General features: G+C 38.8%; 1 pseudogene; it reads right to left on the bottom strand.

The window, feature by feature from the left end:
* Positions 1 to 1,292: 1,292 nt before the first annotated feature.
* Positions 1,293 to 1,382, bottom strand: LOC129404102 (small nucleolar RNA U13; annotated as a pseudogene).
* Positions 1,383 to 7,993: the final 6,611 nt, after the last annotated feature.

Below are 7,993 nucleotides of genomic sequence, written 5' to 3'. Positions count from 1 at the left end.
TGGCTCTTCCTGGGGACATCTCGCTATATATCCCAGACTACAGTCCTCAGGCCAGGTTAGTCTCCTAACCCCAGCAGGGTCCTTATTCAGTTACTTCTTTTGGGGTCATGACAGAGTTTGTACATGACCATGCTCTTAACTTATTGTACTTCTTATGACACGTAGCTTGTCCCTTTCTGGTGCCAGGGTAGTTTACAGCTCGCCCTGGGTCCATCATTGTCCCTCGCTGGAAACTTCCCTCTGGGGTGTTAGGAAATAAGGGCAAGTGAGGCTTAAATCAAGTAAATATGATGGATGCCCAGGAGTAAATATTATTTGGAGTCAACTCCCATGTTACAAAAGCATAGCATCAACTGTCTTCCTGTGTCTATACAAAAAGGACATAGCTAAAACATACAAATGACATATAGGAAAGAGAAAAGCAATATGATTATTAGTGCTTGATGGGATTGGGTGTGCTTCAGGAGCACTGTTGTGGGAATAAGCAAGGATAAACCAATGTTATGCAACACCACCCCTAACGCCCAAGACCTTGAATGCTGGTTGCAGAAGAGCACACAAGAACAGTCATTTCAGTTCCTTCCCTGGACATTTGAAATTGGCAAGAAAGGCGACAAGGAGGAGGGGGAGAGATCAGTCTTCAGACTTCTGAAATGAAAATTCTGAGAGCTGCTAAAGGTCATTTTTCTGTCACATGAACTTGAAGATAGAGAAACCAGGAAGAGAGGATGGAAGAGATGCATAAATAAATAATGGGAGCCTCCTGAGAGTTTCCAAAATTCTGGGTTTCAGACTTTTCTGAGACCCCCAGTAAACCTGGGGTTTACACAAGACACCCAAGTATCCTGGGGGTGATTTTCAAATTATTTAACAATGGCACAGGGATTTTAAAAAATCAAGACAGGACCAGATTGCTGGTCTCCAGCCTTGAAATTCTGCTGCAACTTCTCAGGATTCCAGAACATGGATGAGCTGCAGTGACAGAGGCAATGAAGAGGCATTTGGGTCTGTACACAATGGGGACATTTATAGTATGTAAGCAAACCTACATCACCCTAAGGTGTCCACAATGCACTATAGCTCCATCTGTATACTTAAATGTTGCATTTTCAGTCACTCAGTTTTCCCATTGTAAAAAATGTGATTCATGCTATGTCATATTAGCCTTTCTTTTTTTTTTTTTGCTGACTGAATTTGATGGCAACTTCATAAATTCTTAGGGAACAAATTTATAAGTAGCTTTATCCATTTTCTCATACAAATTTACTTTTCATCCAAAGAATTTATTGCAAGTTCAAAATCTGAGTATAAGAGTGAAGGGAGGCACATGTCACACAGTCGTGTGAACACCCAATCATCATGCTCATGAACCGGAAAAGGATCCCAGCCAAAAAGTATAGTCGAAGTGACATATGCACTTATATGTTCACCGCAGCACTGTTTACAATAGCCAGAATCTGGAAAAAACCCGAGTGCCCTAGAACAGATGACTGGTTGAAGAAACTCTGGTACATCTATACAATGGAATACTATGCAGCTGTTAGAAAAAATGAGGTCATGACGTTTGCATATAAGTGGATCAACATGGAAAGTATCATGCTAAGTGAAATGAGTCAGAAAGAGAGAGACAGACATAGAAAGATTGCACTCATCTGTGGAATATAGAATAATAGACTATAAGACTAACGCCCAAGAATAGTAGAAATAAGTACCAGGAGATTGTTTCCATGGCTTGGAGGCTGGTCTCTCATTCTGGGTAACTCAGGGAAGGGAGCACCAAGTAAAATGTGGTTGGAGGTCATGTGGGGGAAGGGTGAGGTGGGCCGAATACAGACTAGAGACTGAACACAATGGCCACTCAACACCTCTATTGCAAACCACAACACCTAATCAGAGAGAGAGAACAAAAGGGAATTCCCTGCCATAGTGGCAGGGTGGGGTGGGGGGAGACGGGTCTGGGGAGGAGGGGAGGGATGTTGGGTTTACGGGTGGTGGAGAATGGGCACTGGTGAAGGGATGGGTTATTGAACTTTGTATGGGGAAAGCATGAGCACAAAGATGTATGGATCTGTAACTGTACCCTCACGATGACTCTCTAATTAAAAATAAACTAATAAAAAAATAAAAAAATCTGAGTATAATTAAATTTAATTTAAAAATATAATCACTGTCACTGTATCACTGTCATCCCATTGTTCATCGATTTACTCGCTTGGGCACCAGTAACGTCTCTATTCACCCCAGCCCTGAGATTTTAGCAGCCTCTCCTTACTCGTCTTTCCCAATGATTGGAGGTTTATTTCAGGGTCAGGGAAATGAGACATGTTATTATTACTGTTTTTGGCATATCAAATATGCCACAGGGAGCTTGCCAGGTTCTGCCGTGTGAGTAAAAATATAATATGAATCAAAATTAATTTGTATTATATATTATAATCATAATGTGATATGTGTTCATTATAGAACTTTTAAATGAAAAATCTAGGAAAAGTAACACATTCAATCATCAGTGAAAGAAAATGAATAATCACTGGGGCTAGAGACATAGTACAATAGTAAGGTGCTTTCTTGCTTGCAATGTGTTCAATTCAGGTTCAAGCTCTGGCACCTCATATAGTCTCCTGGAAATGATTTCTCAGTGCACGGCCAAGTGTGATTGCAAAAAACATAAACAACAAGAGAGAGAGAAAGAGGGGGGGGTGGAGAAGAGAGAGAGAAAGAGAGAGAGAGAGAGAGAGAAGAACCTATATGAATTACTGTATTTGTGTATGTCTTGACTTTTTCACACATGTGGTGGGGGGAGTGGCCCCAAAAGTACTCAGTGGCTAATCCTGACTCTGTAGTCAGAGGTGACCCCTCACAGTGCTCAGGGACCATAAGTGTGCCAAAGATCGAACTCAGGGGTCTGGGCTCCATCTTCAGCACTGCACTATATATAGAGTACCTCTTGGCATGACCCCCAAGAAGAGAAGTAGGTCCTGAGTACCACTGGATATGACCAAAAACTCCCCCAAAATAAATAAAAGCATTTTTTCTTTAAAAAAAAACTGTTGCTGGGACAGAAAAGTAGTACAGCGGTTGAGGCACCCACCTTGCATGTGAACAACATGGCTTTGATCTCCATCACCACATATGATCTCCAGAGCACCAGCAGTAGTGATCCCTAAGCACAAATCCAGGAGTAAGCCTTGGGTAGCATCAGGTGTAAACCACTGCAAACAAAACAAAACAGAAAACCTGTGCTATTTCTGTAATTATATTAAAATCAATAATAAAAGAGAGAGAAAGAAGCAGCAAAAAGAGGTGTGTGTATGTGTGTGTGTGCGTGTTGAGTAGAGAAATAGAGAAATTAGGTTTTGTTTCTTATTTTACTTTTAAATTTAAAAAGTACATGAATATTTACTGTAAACAATTTAAGGATTTTAATTATTTAGCAACCATTTATTGAGCTCTTACATATACTCTCAGTTCTAATGGATAAAAGCAATGTGGGCAGAAGGATTAAGGATCAGCAATGAAAAGAAATACTAGAGTAGCCAACAGAATGGACTGCATTATAAAATGAACTTCCATGTCATCAGAAGTATTTATACAAGTATGTTTCATAGAAGTTATTATCTTAAATGATAGACACAGGACTTTCAAGATCACTTTTGACTGAGACTCTATTTCTTCATAAATTAAGAATCAGCATGTAAATCCTCCCCACTCACCCACAAAATAATATTAGGCAAATAAATTTGCTTTGGATGGTTCTTTCTAAAATAAAAGAAAAACCATTGACTTCAATATAAACTTGACAGATGAGATTTAGAGAATATTTCTGAAGTTCTCAGATCGAGTTTAGAAGAGAAATGAAGCCATTCATTGTAAAGTACCTAATGTAATACTCTGGGCTACAGCATCACTTGTGGTATTAGAATCTTGATGAATGTCTTAAACTGAAACCAGCATGACTAATACTCTGCTTTGACATGGGACTCATTGCTCATCTATCGTTTTTACAATTTCACAATTATAATTATGTCACAATATGGCTTCCTTCACATGGACACTAGTTATACTACAGTGATTCTGGAAACATTTTGGAGACTGGGGGCTTTTTTTTTAAGTGAAAGAGAGAAAAAACTTATAATAACCAATTAATACTACAATGAGATACCACTTTATAACCCTCAACTGACTATCACCAAAAAGACATAGACCTGTTAGAAAGAAAATGAAAAAATTAGAAGCATCAAGCATTGCTGATGGAAATGTCTGATGCATAAGCTCTGCAAAATAGCTTGATTGTTTTTCTTTTTCTCTCTTTCTTTCTTTTTCTTTTCTTTTTGGATCACACCCAGCAATGCACAGGGATCACTCCTGGCTCTGCACTCAGGAATTACTCCTGGCAGTGCTGGGGGACCATATGGGATGCTGGGAATCAAACCTGGGTTGGCTGCATGCAAGGCAAACACCCTACCCACTGTGCCCCTTAGCTGTTTTTCAAGTGTCAAACATGGAGTTCTCAGACAAGCTGAAAATTCTATTCCTAGATGTACACACAAGAGAAATGAACATTCCATTTATGCAAATTAATTTCATAGCAGTATATTAATATAATAAAAAGGGAAGACTAAGACATCATCAACTGATAAACCAAAATGTAGTACTCATGCAATGGAATATTATTCAAGAATGAAAAGAAATGAAGTAGTGACTACAATACAGGTGAACCTTGAAAGCATTGTGCTAAGCAGAATCAACCAGTCACAAGACACTCATTTGTATTACGGCATTGATGGGAAGTATTCATAATAGGCAAAGCCATAGAAATAGAAAGTTTCTGCAGTGGTCAGAGATTGCCTAAAGCAGGCAGGGGCCTGAGGATGGCTGCTAATGGGCACAGGGTTTCTCTTAGGGATTATGAAATGTTCTAAAATTAATTGTGGTAATGGTTACCCAACAGAGTTACACAATGCTGAATATACTGAACTCCATAGCATTGTGAACTTTAAATGGGTGAAATGTATGTGAATTTTATTTCAGCAATGTCATTTTGTGAAGTATATCTGAACTTTATTTCAGCAATATAATGTTTTTAAAAAGGAGGTACAATTATCATAGGTCCGTTGCAGCTTCCTAAAGTTCTTTGATTTATCAAGCCTGTTGTAATAATTCCTAGACTTAGGTTTATAAGCAAAATATGGCAGACAGAAATAAAATGGTCTTGCAGGACAATGTTTAGCTATGAGTCAAAACTTTAAACAAAAGCCAAAATATATAACAAACTACAAAGCTCCATGTAGATTTTGTGAAAAAGACTGAAAATGTGAAATATTAGCTCTCGGGCCTTGTGAGCTACTAGAATTCAGTTAAAATGACTCTAAATTAAGGTTCGTGGTGTGGACATAAAGCTCGTTGATTGAGAGCATGAGTGAGTTAAAAGGCAGTCCCTGATGTCTTCTAAAGATCATAGGTGGAGAAAGAGGATTTTGTTTAATTGTAAAAAAAGAAGTGAAAAGCCATGAATGAAGAAGTCCATCAGTGAACAAGCTGTAGTGACACATTTTACCCGTTGCTTGTATTATTTGTCAAGCAGATGAGAAAACTCCCAGACAGGCCACATAAGCTGCTATTTTGAGTCCTTGCATGGCACATACTGCTGTCATGCATGAGGGAATTCTAGTGGTTGAAGCCTTGACATACCTAGACTGTGCTCTTCCTTGCCTCAGCTCATTCCGTAACTATTTGCGCAACCTGCCTTCCAGCTGCTGCCATTCCTCACATCTGCCAACCTTACTCCTACCTTGAAGTTGGGACTATGCTTGTGCTCCTGCCTCATCCATGCTTCTTTCATGGTTCCTTTTCCCCACCCTCCAGAGAGGCAGGAGACTCTCTCACAACCTCCATTCATTAAGCTGGTTACCATGAGAGTCTATCATTCTTCCATTTGTCTACTTCAGTGAGCACATCACAAAATCATTTAACAACATTCTATACTCATTCAGTTCCTACTTATAATATGATCAAATACCTTTTCAGGTTCTATGGAAGTAATAGTACAAAATAACCAATAATTCAAACTGTATTTGTAGTTCTTGCCTATGTTTTGGTGTGTACTGGGGGGTGGGTTGTAGCGGATGAGTATTATCAGTCTATGACCTCTGTATAAGGGAGGGATTAAGGGTAGGTAGCAGGATCAAGAGTGAGAACCCCAGAGTCTGATAACCTGACAAAATTATGTGATCACCCTCAAGCTCAATTTCCCTGTTTGCAGAATAGACACAAGAACAGTACCTTTATTATGTATTATTTAAGAGGGCTACGTAAGTAGTCTGTCACTTGGGAAAATCCCTTGGAAAAATATTTGGCACAAAGTAAGTCCTATAAAAAAGTTTATTAGAGTCATGCCTTTTGATCACTGAGCTGACACAGTACCTGTTAAATAAATTAATACATTATGATGCCTATGGTTAAACTTGTTTGTAATTGGGTCGAATGCATAAAGGGAAAGCACATCAACAAGAATAAAATGTTCATTTCCACCTTGAGCTCTAGTTGAAAGAAGTGCTTTCAACATATAGATAGAATGTGGCATTTTCTGTCAACTCCAAGCTAAATTCAGCATTCTCTTTGGAATCTGCTAGAGATTTTGTGGTTGTTTGCTACAGTAGGAAGTCCTGGGACTTTCCAGGAAGGAAGGACCATCAGGCCCAATGCTCACAGTCCTTCCTTCCTGGAACGTCAACGTTACATGAAATGAACTACCTAGCTGTGAAACTAATAGAGGAATCCTACGTACTTTAGACCTTAATATCTACTTCTCCTTCCTCGTCTCATTACACATTGCCACACTTTCTAATTTGATATTTCCATCTACTATAAAAAACAAAAAAGAGTTGTGAAAGAGTTAACTATAAACCATTCTGATCATACTAACTTCTTCCAGCAACCATGAGCATGTACATGTAGAAACGCACCTGAGTATTCAAAGCATAATACTATCAGGGAAGACATTAAAAGTGAAGAATAATGACTAACATAATCAATGCAATCAGTAAATAAGAGCTTCTGGCACTTATGTGCTAGGACCCTACTAAGTTCTGGCATTACCAAAAATACAGGAAAGCAAAAGTATTTTGTCACAGATTTGACTTTAAGAAGTTCACAGTTATTTGAATCAAAAGCTCCATGGATCAAAATGAGAAAAATATTATAAATGAGCTCAGTATGTGGTAGACAGAACAATGGGCCCAAGTTCCTAAAGTGTCTCCATCCTAATTTCAGGCCCTGTAACTAAGTTAGGGAGCATTGCAAAGGAAGTTAAAGTTGCAGATGCAATAAAATTGCAAATATGCTGACCTTAAAATAGGGATATTATTCTAGATTATTTGGGTGGGTCCAGTGTAATCACAGGGTCATTCTAGGTATAAGAGGGTTAGTGAAAAATACAAATGACAGAATTAAGGTCAGAGATATACTATGCCTTTAAAATGGAGAAAGACATGAGACAAGGCACTCAGCCTCAAGAAGTCAGCAAACAGACTCTCCCTGAAAACTTCCAGATTCTCCCCATTTTGAGTCCAATGAGACCCTGGTTGAATTTCCAATCTTCAGCAAAGAAAGATAGTAAGTTTGTATTATGTGCAGCCACTTGGTTTGTGGTAATTTAGACAGCAGCAATAGAAGACTAAGATAGTATACAATCACATTGCAAATTATTATCAGAAAATTAGTTATGAGAAAGACAGAAATAGGGGTGGCTGAATTTATTTATTAGAATTCTTGTTTGTATGTTTGTGGGCCATACCCAGTAATGCACAAGGGCTCTTTCTTTTTTTTTTTAATGAATCGCCATGGAGTACAATTACAGACTTACAAACTTCCGTTCTTACATTTCAGTCATACAGTGATCCAGTACCCATCCCTTAACCAGTGCCCATTCTCCACCACCACTGATCCCAGTATCCCTCCCACTACTCCCAACCCATCCATCCCTACCCCACCC

This window comes from Sorex araneus, chromosome 3 (genome assembly GCF_027595985.1).
Source record: "Sorex araneus isolate mSorAra2 chromosome 3, mSorAra2.pri, whole genome shotgun sequence".
Lineage (NCBI taxonomy): Eukaryota > Metazoa > Chordata > Mammalia > Eulipotyphla > Soricidae > Sorex > Sorex araneus.
The sequence above is the reverse complement of the archived record's forward strand: the minus strand, read 5'-3'. Positions and strand labels throughout refer to the sequence as shown.